Raw genomic sequence first — 17128 nt, forward strand, 5'->3', positions numbered from 1 at the left:
CTGCTTCTAAAAATAATTTGAAAACCACCATTCCATTCCATAACCACAGAGTGTTGCCCAACAGGCCAATCAGATATTTCATAAGGGGGAAAACAAGTGAAAATAGACCCATGTTAATTGGTTAGAACTCCTGAAAACCTCTCCAGACAAATGCCCTATGCTTCAGGCCAAGGACGTCATAAGATGCATCAAATGAATGAAACAGTTTTTTTCTTTTCTTTTTAACTTTGCTCAAGTTATAAATTGCTTTTTAGGGACATCTACATTTCCATTTATTTAATGAACTCTAATACAGGAATAAAGTAAAATTTTAAAAGAAAACTTTTCAAGATTCTATCACTTTAATGTGGCAACTATGAAACCCATTTTTTAAAAAAGCCATAGTGGATGTCTGTTGTATTTGTCTGCCAACCATGCATTTGTCTCTCCCCTGGCATTTCTTCCTCTGTGGAGCCACCCCTTTCCTACTCTTGGTACATGTCAGGTCAATCTGGTTCTGAGAATGCATAGGTGTGCACCTGTGTGATTTAACTGTGGATGTTCAATCTGGTTCCAAGAATGCATATGATGCCTGAAACAAGATTTAACTGTGGATGTTTCAGTCACTGAGCCAATTAAGTTTTTTTTTTATCTTTAAGTCAGTTTGAGTTGGATTTCTCTCACCTTCCACCAAAAAAGTTCTGCTTAATTTACAAGTAGATCAAAGCTTCATCATGTAAGTGCATTTCCCTTCAAAGTTGTCACCTTGGGAAGCAACACTTATTTCAAATGACCCAGTCCTGGTCACTCAGAGTATTCCATCTCCTTGGCCATAGTCATTGCTCAGGGAAAGGCATTGCACCAGCCAGGCCAATGAGATTCTATCACGGATTTTTTTTTTTTGTTTTTTTGGTTTTTTTTTTGAGACAGAGTCTCACTCTGTCGCCCAGGCTGGAGTGCAGTGGCGCGATCTCAGCTCACTGCAATCTCCACCTCCCGGGTTCACACCATTTTCCTGCCTCAGCCTCCCAAGTAGCTGGGACTACAGGCGCCCACCACCACACCCGGCTAATTTTTTTGTGTTTTTAGTAGAGATGGGGTTTCACCATGTTAGCCAGGCTGGTCCGATTTCCTGACCTCTTGATCCGCCCACCTCAGCCTCCCAAAGTGCTGGGATTACAGGCGTGAGCCACCGTGCCTGGCCCCTGTATCACAGAACTTCTGTTGAAATTGGTGGGAAAGTGGAACTCTCTTTCCATTGGATTTGAAGATTGAGTGGCTGGGACCATCATGCTCAGAGGGTCTGCTTGAGAGTGAAAAGAAAGCACAGGGAAACAGCTAAGAGATTAAGAACTGCTAGGTCCTGATCACATTATTTTAGCTCCTGGGTCCAGCCATGCCTGAAACAAAATTTAACTGTGGATGTTTCAGTCACTGAACCAATAAATTATTATTATTTTTTTATATTTAAGCTAGTTTGAGTTGGATTTCTCTCACCTTCCACCAAAAAAGTTCTGCTTAATTTACAAGTAGATCAAAGCTACATCGTGTAAGTACTTTTCCCTTCAAAGTTGTCACCTTGGGAAGCAACACTTATTTCAAAGTATTTTTTAGAACTCCTCATTGAGATAACCCTTGGTACCAATTTAACAATAAAGTCATCTACTTACTTTGTATCATTGAGAGGGAGGAGAGGATTACGGATGTTCCTCAACTTACGATGGAGTTACATCTGGATAAACCTATTGTAAATTGAAAATACTGTAATTTGAAAATCAATTTAATACACATAACCCATGGAACATCATAGCTTAGCCTAGCCTACAACATGCTCAAAACACTTACATTAGGCTAAAGTTGGGCAAAGTCATCTAACACAAATCCTGTCTTATGGTAAAGTGTTGAATATCTCATGTAATTTATTGAACACAGTACACTGTAGAGTACTGGTTGTTTAACTTGTGACTGCATACCTGGCTGGGGGCCCAGCATCACAATTGAGTATCATACCACATATTGTTAGTCTGGGAAAAAGTCAGACTTCAAAATTTGAAGTTCAGTTTCTACTAAATGCATACCACTTTTGTACCACTATAAAGTCAAAAAACCATAAGTTAAACCGTGATAAACTGGAGACCATCTGTAGTCTATCTGATTGCTTAGATTGTTCATCAGACCTAACTCTAATTGACCATGTCTCAAAATCAAATCTACTCGCGGAGGATGGAGACTTGCTGACCAGGACGCCAACTGAGAGTGAGTTGCATCTTTGAATTGCTGTTTTGCTTTTCAAGGTGAATGGGAGAAAATTAATTTGCATAGGTGAATTGTAGTATGAAAGATCAACCTCATTGTTTTTGGTCATACTTCAAAACAACAACAGCAAAACAGCAGTGCTTCTTCCCCTGACCTCCTTTGCTCAGAGAAACATATGGACTTCATCTCCGTCTTGTCTCAATGAGAGGACTCATATTCCCATTTCACAAATAAGAAAATCAAGGCAAACTTGAGGTTTTTTTTTAGTGAAGCCACATATGTACTGGGATCCAGAATATTGAATTGAATCACTGAATAAAGAGAGCAGCCAGGAGGTCAGGCCGGAGGATGAATCTTGGGATCCGAGTAGTGACATACAGGGCCAACAGGAAGCAAGATGAAAGGGGAAAGAGGACCAAGCAAAGGCAGTTACCAGCCAGGAGCAGGCTGAGACCAGCTAAGTCCAGAAGATGCACCTAGCAGAGGCGTAAGGACCTGGATCTGCTGGGATCTTCTTCTCCAGCCGGCAATGGATTGTGAGTTGGTCCCAGGTGCACAGTCTGTGCTCCCTGCAGCATCCTTATCAGGGTGTGCCTGAACCTGAGGAGCAAGCTAGGAGGGTCTCCAAGACCCCTGGCTCCAAGATCTGCTCAAGAAGAGGTGTCTCACCCTGCGGAGAGGTTTACTGCAGCCAGGCAATTTAATCCTCCCAAGCATTTGGGCAGGCCCTGGAGATAATAAAGAAAGAAGGTAACAGAGTGGATCTGCAAAGACTTTAATACACAACATTAAAGGGTAATGGGAAAATCGATGGGACTATACAACAGGGTCACCCCAGCTGCCAACAGTGCTGTCATTAATGGGACAGTTGGTGTTCCAGCTACTGCAAGGCTGCTGGGCAGGACCCTAGCACTGGGGACCCAACCTGGCCTCTTCAGAGCTCAAATGGCTTCATGGACTCTGGAGCTTCCTACTTGGACACGAACACAAGGGGATGGCCTTCTTCTCTCCCTTGGGTACACCCCACTCTCCTAACTGTGGCCAAGTGGCTTAATAACAGCTACCATTTATTGATCACTTTCTATGGGCCAGCTCTAGGCTGAGAGCTCTCTGAATTGTTGCATTTAATCCTAACAACAACTCTATAAATTAGTTACTGTTACTGTAGTTTCCATTTCACATGTAAGTAAAGTGAGGTCCAGGGAGATATGTGTGCCCTTGATCATTGGCTAGGAGAGAGAGTGGATGGGTTCGTTCAGATCATAGAATGTGGAGAAGCTGGGAAGGATCTCACCGCATACCTGGCCTGACTCCTCAGGATAGAGAAGTGGAGTGACTTGCCCCAGATCATAGAGCTGTACAGTAGAAAATGTGAGATTATAAAGCAGGTGTTCTACCTTTAAGTCCTGTGTTCTTTGTCCCCATTATATCATCCTATCATTTCCATCCACAAAGCACACACTCCACTGGCTTTGGACTTCAGAGTCATTCATTGTAATTAAAGGGATGGTCATTTAGGAATTGTTTCAATTCAATGTAGAGTTACTAAAGCCACTCACTGTGTTCTGGGAGAGTAGGTGTTGAAGTGCAGGAAGGTCTGGTATTGTTCTTAAACACCTACAGCATCTAGCTGGGGAGAGAAAAACCATACAGACCTGAAACAACCTTAGAATAATTCCAAGACAACAAATAAATAAGTGTGAGAGTGTGTGAGGCCAACCGTGTACACTAAGCATCAGGGAATTAAAAGGAAAGGAAGGCAGGCTCAGCTCAAGAAGGCTTTGTGGAGGCAGAGTGTGGACCTGAGTTGGTAAAGGAATGAAGGGCTGGGATTAGAGAAAATTAGAGAGAATGGCTTGTCTGATGGCAGAAACTACATAGGCCAAGGCCCAGTGGCTAGAAAGAACATAGTATATCATGTTGGACCTCCAGGAAAGGAGAATTTATTCTGCAGAAGGAGAGAGGCATGGGCTGGGGAGGTAGGAGTTTCAGACTCAGTGTGTAAGGCAAGTCTGAGCCAATATAGGTGGTTAAGCAGGGGCAGCAAAGTGACAGCAGTGGGTTTAAGAAGACGTCACTGATGGTAGATACCCCAGAATATGGAGGTTGGGGGACTGAATTCTAGGTAGGAAAGTAGTGAGGGAAATCTAGGCATGAATAGTGGTAGCAGTGGGGGCTGGTGTGGAGGCCAGAAAGTAATCAAGAGATGACGCCCAGAGGCTGCAATGAAGAGGGCACCAGGGTTTGGCATAAGGGCTGAAGGAGAGAAGGCGTCCACTTTTTTTTTTGTCTTTTTTTCAAGACAGAGTCTCACTCTGTCACCCAGGCTGGAGTGCAGTGGTGCAATCTTGGCTCATTGCAACCTCTGCCTCCTGGATTCAAGCGATTCTCCTGCCTCAGCCTCCCAAGTAGCTGGGATTACAGGCATGTGCCACCATGCCGGCTAATTTATGTATTTTTTTAGTAGAGAAGGAGTTTTGCCATGCTGGCCAGGCTGTTCTCAAACTCCTGACCTCAGGCGATCCGCTTGCCTCGGCCTCCCAAAGTGCTGGGATTATAGGCATGAGCTACTGGGCCCAGTGTGAGAAGGCATCAAATGGAATCATGTACAAGGCCAGGGAGCATGGTGGCAAAGTGGGTAATTTTGTGAGTTGAGATTGTGAGTGAGGTGTGGAAGGGAGAGAGAGTTTTTTCTGAAGAGGGATAGCAGGACTAGATACAAGAAGGCCTGGGGGAAAGTGAAACAATTGGGGCAATGGCCATTTTCTCTTGGGAAACATTTTCCTTCTGACATCTTATGGGAAAAAGAAGTTTCCATAAAATGGAACAAATGTCTCCTCTACTTTTGCCTCCCTCCAGTGTGCTTATCTTCTGAGCAGTGTGGAGTGGGGTCAGCAGCATGGGCTTGGGAGATTGTCAGCTCAGATCTCAGTCCCAGCTCTGCTGCTACTGGCCTGGAGTCCCTGGGCACGTCACATAAAGGCAATGAAGGGGACAATAAAATCGACCTCACAGCACCGGCAGGAGATGAAATGAGAGGCATGTAAAGTGCCTACCTGGGTTCCTTGTACTCATATGTTAGCTGCTGTTATTACAAAACCACTTTAACGCAGCATATGGTCCAAGTTTCCAAACCACCAAAATGGCTCAGGACTTATTCACACGGATTGTTGAAAAGCAAAAGGGAGTTGGGAGAAAGGCTATTGGATGGGGTTAGCCGGAGACTCTGAGACAGTGACTTGTCCAGCCTCACCGCTGTCTTTCTTGGAGTGGCTGACAGCCTCCTGCCCGGGGCTCCTGGGGGACTAGTGGAAATTGCAACGCTTTGAGCTCTTCGCTTGGGGTGGGGTTTGGAACTCTGTTTTTAGTAAGCTCCGCAGGTGATTCTATTGCAAACCGAAGTTTGAGAACCACATTTTTTCTGCTGACACCAATCTCCTTGGCAAGATCTCTGGCCTATGTGGTCACCGTTAAGGTGACAAGGGGCTCCCCTCTGGGGACAGCTCATCCATCTCTTTGGAACAGGTTTCCTGTTAATAAGGTCCCTTCCAGCCCCTTGACCAACTCAGGGAAATGAGGAGTCAGAGAAGGAAGAAAAGAACAGTGGGAGAGGAATCTGACAGCAGAGCAGAGAAGGAAACTGAGGAAACAGGCAAAGACCTGGATCACTTTGGGGCTGGAGGAGCAGGCAACGCACCGCCAAAGCGAGGAAGAGCTGGAGCTGCCTCCACCGCAGTCCAGTCGCGCAGGGTTATTAAAAGGAAGAAGAATGAGCCTCTGTATCTCGGCAGAGCAGGGCAAGAGTCATCAGCAGATGTTATTAAAATCCTTTCCTCACCGGTGAAAGACACTTATCGCTCTTCATCAGCAAAGCTGTCTTTTTGAAAAGGAAAATCAACTTAACAGGTGGGGACTGTCCTTTTGCTCCTCCCATGAAAGAGACCAAGGCTGCCACCCATCAGCCCCCAAACCAGTGTGGGGCTCACGGAGCTCCCCCAGAATGGTAGATGGGAAATCGTGGACACTTGGCACTCTGTGCATGAGGGACCTCTCCCCTGCCGCAGGGGATGTCTGGATGCTGTGGGTACCAGTGATGACTGACTGCTGCAGAGGGGCTTTGGACCCCTCAACAAGAAGCAGTGGGGGCACAGCCTCCTCGCCAGTGTCCTTGCACCAGCTCTGGCCTCCTCCCTTCTGTCCTGCGTCCCACGAGACTCATCTCGCCTGAACGTGTCACCCCCGTGCTGACAAACACTTGGAGATCACTCACTGCAGCAAGAACACATTCACACACATCAGCCCAGAGCTCAAGGCCCTTCCCAGACTGGTCGCAAATGCCCCTCCAGCCTGCTTCCCCATCCCCTGTCAGGCTGCAGGCGGGAGCATCACTGCTCTTCTCCAAACCCCAGTGCCCTTGCCTGCCTCCCTGCTTTGCCCAAGGCAGTTGCTCTGCCTGCGGCGCCTCGCCCCTCTTCTCTGCCAGGTGATCCAGTTAATGGACCAGCTCAAATGTCTCCTCCTCGGGGAAGCCCTCTCTGACCTCTCCAAGCAGAACTAATTATTCCCTCCACCGGTTCCCATAGCAAGCATGCTACTGTTTTAACAATGACCACACTATATTCTGGTTGGGCATAATCCTTTGTTTCTGTCTATGTTTCCCCTCATCACAGGGAGTTCTGGCAGGAAGAGGGCTCTCTCCTGCTCCTCTGTATCCCCCACAGAAGTAAGCACAGTTGTTAATAAAAATAATAGCTAGCATGTACTGAGGGCTTACTCAGCACTCTGGGAGGCCTTCATTCACATTATTTTGTGTTATCCTCAGAACAATTCTTCCAGGTTATTAGGCCTGTTTCACAGATGAAGAAACTGAGTGACCCGTACAGGGACACATGGCTAGTACGTGGCAGAGCAGGGAGTAGAAACTAGAACTGTCTGAGCTCAGTAAAGGTTTGTTGACTGAAGGAATGAACCTCTACTCCTACCCCACCTCTGGTGCCAGCCGCCCTCAGGCAGACCAGCAGAAGGGCCCGTGGTGGTGTTTAGCTCCTGAGCCAGTGCTGCCAATCCATCCCATCCCTGTTTCTGTGACTCAGGCTTTCTCTGCTTCCAGGGTATCACATTTTTGTCTCTTTTCTCCTGGGCATGGCCAGGAGGCCCTAGAGAAAGGTCTCTGCCACCTTCCCTAACTAGCCCCCATGACCCCACCACTCTCACTCTCTCCAGGAGAGCAACCCCTTCTAGGCATTCCCTCCCCAGGGCCCCTCCCCAGCTCCTGCTGTGCGGTCAGCATTCCAGCTGCTCTGTCCCCAGCATCTCTGTCCCCGTGTGCCTCCAGCCTCTGGGTAAGACCTGGAAAACATTTACAGGACTGTGTTTCAGACAGAGCCCTGGGCAGTTGTCATCCCTTCTTCTTTCACTGGGGAATGCAGGAATATCTCCTCTCTTCCTAAGCCCCAGTTTTCAAGACCAACTTCAATTTTACAAGCTTCTAAGCTTCGTGAAGATAGCAGCTGAGTTTTTTTCAACTCTGCAGGCCCCACAATCCATCGTCAAGAGCCATGCACCAAGGTAGATGCCCAGTAAATGGCGAATGAATGACTTCCTGGAAAACACCAAGAACATTCTGTGAGTACTTCCTCGAACATAACATTTTGCATCTTAATATATTTCATCCCTGCATCAATCTTTCAATCTTTTTTTTTTTTTTTTTTTGAGACGGAGTCTCACTCTGTTGCCTAGGTTGGAGTGCAGTGGTGCAGTGGCACAATCTCGGCTCACTGCAACCTCCGCCTCCTGGGTTCAAGTGATTCTCCTGTCTCAGCCTCCTGAGTAGCTGGGAATACAGGCGCGTGCCACCATGCCTGGCTAATTTTTGTATTTTTAGTAGAGACAGGGTTTCACCATGTTGGCCAGGCTGGTATCGAACTCCTGACCTCGTGATCTGCCCACCTCAGCCTCCCAAAGTGTTGGGATTACAGATATGAGCCACTGCGCCCGGCCTGCATCAATCTTCTTTTCCTTCCCTCTGGTTCTAGAAAGGATGGTGATGTATCTCTTCTCTCTAAACCTGATCCCTCCCATCTCTGCTGAGCTCACCCCTTTAGGCAGCAACTCTCCCAGTGCTCTAATGCACCAAACCCTGGAGCAGGTCACCAGGCCCCGATGACCTCCCAGCCCTGTGTTCCCAGGGCCCTAGCATACTGGATGGACACTGCTTTAAAAGACCAAGAGAATTCATCTCATTTCCACACTCTTTAACAAAAGGTAACAACACAAACCACGTGCTAGGACCTGCAACAGAGAGAGAATGTGGTTCAGGGACTCAGTCTGTGGCAAGAAAAATCATACTGTCTGTTTTATTCACTGTTGGCTCCCTAGTGTCTAGAACAGTGCCCAGTGCATAGTAGGAGTTCCATAAGTATTTGTTGGGTGGAAAAACGACTGAATGGCCATTGTATTTACTTTTCTGCTCATTCCAGATATAGTTATCTAATATTACTATTTTTCAACCTGTTTTACTCCAGGGACTTCTATGTACCCTCTCCCTCAACTCCCCCTCAATTTGTTCTCATAATCCCCATGACCCCCAGTTTTATAACACCACTGTCAGGAGCCCAAAGCTGCCATTCATTCTCTTCTATTAGCATGACTCTTCACATACCTTGGGGTCTTCAGTCTCTCCCCTTCTCCTAATTTCCAGGGTTCCATTCTGCCTCTGCTGGCCTCCCTACAAAGCCTGCAACATCATAAGCCATTTCAGCAAAGAGCTTCATCGTTTTTTGGTGACCCCTGCATTCATGACTCACTACCTTACCTGTCTTTGGCTCTGCATGTCCCCCGGTTTCCCTTTCTTTCTCTGGAAAGAGAGATTGCCCAAGAGTCCTGCACATCAGCATTACTAGAAATGCATGCAGACCAGCTTCAGCTGCTTGCCAGCTCTTTAAAAAATGAGTAAACAATTTTCTAATGGGGAAAAAAATCTCTTCACCTCCTCACACCAACTATTTGCATAATTCAGTGACCTTTTATAAAGCATACGATTGTATAAGCATCATTTTCAAGGGTAGAAATCAACTATTCATCCCATTTCATACTCTACCTCATTCACCTAATATTTTTCTGTATAAACTTTCTCATGTATTGACAGAGTACTCGTATTTATCATTTGTAATGGTTATATAATATTCTATCATATTAATGTTTCATAGTTTGCTTAATAATTCCCCATTTGTGGAACATTTGGGTGTTTTCCAGGATTTTCTTATTATGAACAGGGCAGCAATAAACACCTTTTCACAAATAGCTTATATTTCCTTTTCAGTTATTTCCCTGGTATATATTCCCAGAAGAGGGATTATTAGGTCAAAGGCTAGAGACGCTTTTATGGCTTTTGTTGTGAGGTGCCAGACTGCTCTCCAAAAGACTGTGCTAATTTGCAATTCTCTCATCTTTTTATTCACGCTTTGTAGCTGCTTAATGAATTCCCCCAGGGGTTGTTCCAAATCTTCTGGGCCTGCCTGGGGCATCAAGCCACTCTCACCCTTCAGAGGTGATTTTACTGGGAAAGTTACATGCATGTCCCTGAGTTTGCTCAACTTCCTTCCACATCAACGTTTCTATTTTTACCTGGGCTTCCCTCCTAGGCTGATCTCTGAAGAAGAGGTGTCTGATTTCCTCTCCAAACACACCTCCCTACCTGCATATTTGACCTCATTCCCTCTTCCTGTCTCTTCAGCACCATGCTGCATCAGTTATTCCACCCTTTTTACATCATCTGTCTCTCTCTCTTCTTCTGCTCTTTCCCCTCAGCCTGCAAATATCCTCATCTCCCTTTTCCTAAAAGCAATAGGCAATTTCTCCCTCTCCCCATGAAATATCTATTTCTGTCACCATCCACCTTTCTGAAAGAAGAGTCTACACTTCACCATCTCATCTTCTAGTTCCTTCTCAACCTTTTGCCCTCTTTTACTGATGACCAACACTCAACTAAAGCTGCCATGTCAAGGCCACCAATAATTTTCTTAAAAATCCAAACAAATGACCCTTTATCGGTCATCATTCCTACCACGCTGTTGGCTATCTTGTCCTCATTGAAACATTTTCCTATCTGAGGTTCCATGGCAGTAAAATTTCTTTAGAGTCCCTTCTATCCTACCAAAATTGTACCTGTATAAGAATTTGTTCTCAAACCTTTTAGTGAACTTTAAATGATCTCTACCTCCCACTGTGTAGCAGCCAAGAGAATTGAGATGGACTGATCCTACCCCCAGCTCTAGTGGAAGCTATGACTCGTCTAAGCCCATTAATATAAACCCATTCCTCCTACCACAGTGATGTCTCAGGGAAAACCAGACCAGAGCAATTAACATGTGACATTTACATATGACCTCTGGTGATCCAATTAGAGCAAAGCTCAGGATTTTTTTTTGATAGTTGAGGGAAAATAGTTATTTCTTTCCTCTAGGATATAAACGACAAAGCATGTAAACCTAATTGCTGTTGGCTACCATTGTACAACCTTGAGGGAATCCAGTATGAAAATGAAACAACACACAGAATAAAGCAGAGAGAACTGATGCATAATGGATCCAAATCCTCCCTGATTGAACTATGCCTGAAGCCCACTCTATTATAGGATTTTTCAGTTACATGAGCCAATAAGTTCCTTGCATTACTTAAACCATGATGTGTAGGGATTTCCATTATTTGCAATCCAAACATAATCATTATAGCTTCCTTCGCTGTTCTCCCTTTATATGATATGTTATATCTCATTGCTCTTACCTATTCCCATAGCTTCCATGATTATATCTATGTAGACGATTCCTCTACACCTCTACCACCTGTCTCCTTACCTTCAACTCCAGCACTACTAGCCTTTCACTGAGTAGCTATACTTGGTTTATGAAGCTTTAATCTTAGCATATGTAGCACCAACATTTTTACCATCATCACCCAAGCCAAATCAACCTCACTTCCCCACTTTCCTATGTTGGATTATTCAGTTGCCCAAGTTTGAAACTTCAGAGTTATCCATATTCTTTTTTCGTTTAGGCCTCTCAACCAGTCAGCTACCATGACCTCACACTTTTGCCTCTGGCTGCATCCTGACCAACATAACCTCTCTGTCAAATTGACAGTCTTCTCAGTTGGTTTCTCTGCCTCCTAGCTCTCCCAGTTCCTGATCACTCTACACAACACCCATCGGAAACATCTTCCTGAAACATCAAACCAATCAAACATTTTTAATGATTTCTCAATGTGTTTTAGATTTAGCCAACACTTTCCATTCTAAACCCAAGAATGGATTTAGACCACTACAAGGTCTTTTCACTATCTTTCTGGTTTTATAATCCCATTACTCTCTCATTGGTGCCCAAGCTACAGGCAAATTGAATGACATCCGAGTTCTTCCACACCTTGCTGCCAATGAGATGAATCTACCTGGACCAACTTCCCTTCACATTTCATCTGTTGAAATCCTACTCATCCTTTAAGAACCATCTCAAAACCACCTCCATAAAGGATACTTTGATTTACCTGAATAGATATTTCTCTTCTTGAACCCTACCATGTGTCACTCTTGTGTTACTCATCACAATAGGAAAGCTAACTTTTATTTTTGTATCCACTAAGCACAGAACATAGGGCCTTGAAAATGGTAGGTGCTCAATTAATACTCATTCAATTAGTCTGATTCGAGGGCAAACTTATGAAGAAGAGATGCCACAAGAAGGTAGCTGAGAAGGAGTCTCACTCTTATATTTACAGATTCAGTAGAACCTCCTTCTCTCTTTTTTCTTTCTTTCAATGATAGCTAGGAATTCATCAAGTCAACAAATGTTTATTTAGTACTGTATACAAGTCAACACTGGAATCTGGGAGAAGCTAGCTTTGAAATCTCGTACTCTTGGCTGACTCGGAGTTGTGGTTCTCAGAGCATGGTCCACATGGATGTTCCTGGAAGCCAAGGGCAGATCTACTTTTCTACGGTATCAATATTTAGGTAAGCTCTGAATGGTATAGCTACTGAGTGGGGAACGAAAAGCAACAGACCAAGAGTTCACAGACCTGAGTTTTCTGGGCCTAGATTTTTCACTAACTAGCTATGTGACCTTGAACAAGTCTTTTAACCTGTGACTCTATTGCTTCTTTACCTGTGAAACAATGAGGTTAGGCTGCAATGTCTCTCAAAATGTGATCCTCAGAACACTTGTAGCAGATTCACCTGAGTGGCTTTTAGAAAATGCAAATTCCGGTCCTGGTGCAGTAGCTCACACCTGTAATCTCAGCCTTTTGGGAGGCTGAGGCAGGTGGATCACTTGAGGTCAGGAGTTTGAGACCAGCCTGGCCAACAGGGTGAAACCCTGTCTATACTAAAAATACAAAAAAATTAGCTGGGCATGGTGGTGTGTGCCTGTAATTCCAGCTACTCAGGAGGCTGAGGCACGAGAATGGCTTGAACCCAGGAAGTGGAGGTTGCAGTAAGCCAAGATTGCACCACTGCACTCCAGCCTAGGCAATGGAGTGAGATTCTGTCTAGGAAAAAAAAAAAAAAAAAAAAATATATATATATATATATATATATATATATCTATATATACATATATAGCAAATTTCCTGGACTCAAATCAATGCTATCAAAAATGAATCTTTGGGGCCTTGGGAGTCTGTAGTTGAGCAAACTCCCCAGGTGATTCTTATTTCACTCAAGTTGAAAACCTTTAAAATTTTATAATGGCAAAGTTTTTTCTGTTCTAAGATGTGGGGGTTACTGAATTAAGTAATCATTTGAGTTATTTTGAAGTGAGAAGTGGAATGGATGAGTGAGTAATCCAGAGGATATTTTGTCCTAACAAAGTGTCCCTGGAGAGAAAGATTAGAGAGCTTCTATTCCATGGTCTACACCCAGGAGGCCACTGCCCCAGGACCACGCTGCAGCTGCATGCCAGTTGGCTTGCTGGCCTCTCTACCCCTCCCTTCCACTCTCCCTTTCTTCTCTCATTTCCCTTCTTTTCTTTCTTCCCTATCCTCCCCTCTTCTCCCCTTCCTGTTCCCTCCCTCCTTCCTTCACTCCCTCCTTCTTTCCTTTTCTTTTTCTTTCTTTCTTTTTCTCTCTTTCCCTTCCTTCCTTCCTTTCTTCCTTCCTTTCTTCCTTCCTTCCTTCCCTATCTTCCTTTCCTCCTCTCTCCCTTTATCTCACTGTCTCTTTCTCTCTCTCTCTCTTCTTCCCTCCCTCCCTACTTTCCCTCCCTTCTTTTCTTTTTCATTTTTCTTTTTCACTCCTTCCAAACTCCTACAGGCACCTTAGTAAGCACACCATTATTGATACATTTATTCGCACTTACCTAATAGACTTTTTTTCCATGAAGTCTTTCCGGCTCCCTCAATCAGATGTAAACATTTCCTGCTCAGAACTCTCCCAGCACTTTGAACTTCTCCTATTCCATTAATCATACTTTGCCATGTAATATTTCTAGGTCTACTCTATTGTATGCCCCTGGGGAAAAAGGCTATTTTATTCATCTTTATGTCCCTCCTTCTGCAGTGCCTAGCATGATGCCTTGCACATGTTGACAATGTTTTACATTTATGTGATGTATAACTAGTTTAAGAAGTATTTTCACAAACATTAATGAATAATGAATAATGTTTGTGAAAATAAGTGAAATAAGGGTCTGAATAAGTGAAATGTTACTCACTAACGTTTGTGAAAAACTTAGACACTGAGTAAATATTTTCTGAACAGATTCGTGTATGAATTCCTTTTTTTTTTTTTTTTCTTATCATATTCTTGAGCTTGTCTTATCTCCTGTCCAGGAGGCAGGATTGTGCAGTAGTAGGGACACTGACCTTGAAGTTAGACATCTGAATCTGAAGTCTTGTTTTAGCTCTTAATAGCTGAGCGGTCTTAGGCAAGTTATTTAACCCTTCTGAACCATAGTTTTATCTATAAAGTGGCCATAACAATATCTTCTTTACAAGATTGGTGATGATTAATTGCAATTACTTGTGAAAACATCTGGCGCATAGCAGATCATTTTAAAATACTCGTTAAATGGAATTCTTCCCTTCCCCCAACTCTTCACCTCCGTTAGAATGTCCCTTAAGGACAAACTGGCTTTTTAAATTCTTTCTCTCCAGACTTTTATGCTGTGTCTTGGTGCATTGTATACAAAGATGTGCAGAATACATTTTTTGTGTACTCTTAAAAATAGTCGATGTCATAAGGTGAAACACGTATGGAAAACATTCAAACTGAAATGAACAGGATTCCTTGTTGCAAGGGCCATACACCCAATTCAAACAAACTTGAGGGGGAGAAAAGAATTTATTGACTTTAATAATTGGGAAGTTCTAGGGTAGATCTGCCTTTAAGCAAAGTGGTGTCCAGGGGTTAAAATACTGAAGACAGGATACTGTCTCCTTTTCTCCAGCTCCGGGTGGGCCCTGCCTCTATGGCTTTATTCTCAGGCAAAATATCTCCAGCTGGCGGGAAGGATGGCTGGGGTCTTGGGAGTCAAAGGGGAGAAACCCTTTCTCTCTTTGTGTCCATGTGCAAATCTCATGGAAGAATTCTCACCGACCCTGCTTGGGTTCTCTGCCCACATCTGAACTAGACATAGATACAAAAGATGTAGTACTATGGCTGGCTCAGCCTGGGTCACATGTCCGCCCCTGTGGCCAGTGGGGAATGACACAGTAGTTTAAAGCCTCTCAGATTACAAGGAATGAGGGAGAGGTAGTTCTTCCAAATGAAGGGGTGCCAAAAGACAAAACCAACTAGTTTGGTGCACACAGAATATAACATGCTATTTCCCACAAGATGCCCTAAGCTTAAACCGTCTGCTTTGTGTTATTTAAAGGGCCGAGTTTTATTTACTCATTAATTTCCTCATTCACTGTTACTGGAAAAATAAAACCATCCTGAGTATCTCCTAAGGCCCAGACCCAGTGCCAAGGGTTGGGGTAAAGCAGTGACAAAGTCAAGCTTGGGCTTCCTCTCACAGATCTTCCAGTCCAATAAGGGCTCAGGAACCTCTCACTGCATGGACCACATTTCCTGAAGTTCCCTCCACTAACTATGGTCTTTGGCTTCAAGAAATGAGTTCCAAAGGGTTCCATTTATAGTGTATGCACTGGAAGGGGCATCGCTTTATCCCATTCTCACCTGTTTGGTGAAACTGCCTTTGCAAAAGTTATGACAGTGAGAAAAATCAGACCTAACTGACTCCGTCTTGCTTCTAACCTCCAAGCCACACTTGTTCATTCCTGGGCTTAGGCCAGGCTAACTATGGAAGGAATTAAGTTCATAGTTTAACTTTGAAACAAAGATAATAACAGCCCTTTCCTGAAACAAACCCCCTCCTTGCTTGGGGATCAGACCTCTTTTGTAAAACTAACAAATTAGCCACAAGACTAGAAATTATGGCTCAGGAGTCATACAGCTAGAGGCCACAAGATCCTTAACTCCCCAGTTGCTCCTGTAGAAGACATCACTATTGTAAAATCTAAGATTGGTGTTCAAGATATTTTTCACATCTTGGACTCTGATGAACCAGCTGACACCACCCAAATGGATAAACTGGCTGAGCTGGTCTTGTGGCTCCTACCCAGGAACTGTGATCAGTGCAAGAAGACAAGCTATGAATCCCTGTGCTTTCATCTGTGACCCAACCAATCAGTATGCCCCATTCCCTAGCCCCCTGCCCTCCAAAGTGTCCTTAAAAACCCTGCCCTTCAAATTTTTAGGGAAGCTAATTTAAGTAATAATAAACTCCTATCCTTCTGCTGAGCTGGCTCTGCAGTTATTAAACCCTTTCTATTGCAAAAACCTCTCAGTGATGTTCTCAGTGATAACTGTGCAGCAGGGAAGATGAACCCATTGGGTGATTGCATTAGCACACTTGGTTTGTTGGCTGAACTGGCCTTTCTTGGTACAGATCACAGAATTGGACTCTCAGATGAAGGACATGGAGAGCCAACTCACTTCAGTAGCTAGTGCACAGTTCCCAAGAATGGTGGAAGGGGAAGATCAGGGGTTTCGTTGCAGGTTTTTTGTTTTGTTTTGTTTCGTTTTGTATGTATAATTTAAAAAGTGTTTTAATTATAGAAAAATACACATAACATAAAACTTAATATTTTAACCAATTTAAATGTATAGTTCAGTAGTGTTAAGTATATTCGAATTGTATGACCAATCTTCAGAACTTTTTCATCTTGCAAACGTGAAACGGTACCCATCAAACAACTCTTCATTCTTCCCTCTCTCCCCAGCCCCTGGCAACTGCCATTCTTTCTGTCTCTGTGAATCTGACTACTCCAGGTACCTTATCTAAATAGAATCATACAGTGTTTGTCCTTTTGTGGGTGGCTTATTTCACTTAGTATTATACCCTCAAGGTTCATGCATGTCATAGCACATGTCAGAATTTCCTTCCTGTTTAAGGATGAATAATATTCCATTGTATGTGGACACCGTGTTTTGTTTATCCATGCGTCCTTCAGTGGGCACTCGGGTTGCTTCTACCTTTTGGCAATTGTGAATAAAGCTGTAAGCATCATGGGGAAGCTCAGTTGTGATGGCAGAAACCTGCGGATTCTGGAGGCCAGCAGCATTCAGATCAAGTAGTGCCCTTGTAGGACCCTGAACAGACAAGTCCTGAGTTCAAAGGGGCAGCAAAAGTGCTGGAGCACCCTCTGCAGGGTAGAGGAAGGGACAGTTTCCTGGGCCTGCGGAAGTATCCATGTATAAGGGAGAGGATCTAGAAGGAAGGGAAATGCCAAACTTTATCTACCTCCCCATTTGTCCAGTGCTGGCCCTGATTTCACACTTTGTTGGCCAGTCTTAGGAACTCTTGTCAGGTCATTAGAGGTGACTTCCTAGCAATAA

This window comes from Pongo pygmaeus, chromosome 8 (assembly GCF_028885625.2).
Source record: "Pongo pygmaeus isolate AG05252 chromosome 8, NHGRI_mPonPyg2-v2.0_pri, whole genome shotgun sequence".
In the NCBI taxonomy this organism is placed as follows: Eukaryota; Metazoa; Chordata; class Mammalia; order Primates; family Hominidae; genus Pongo; species Pongo pygmaeus.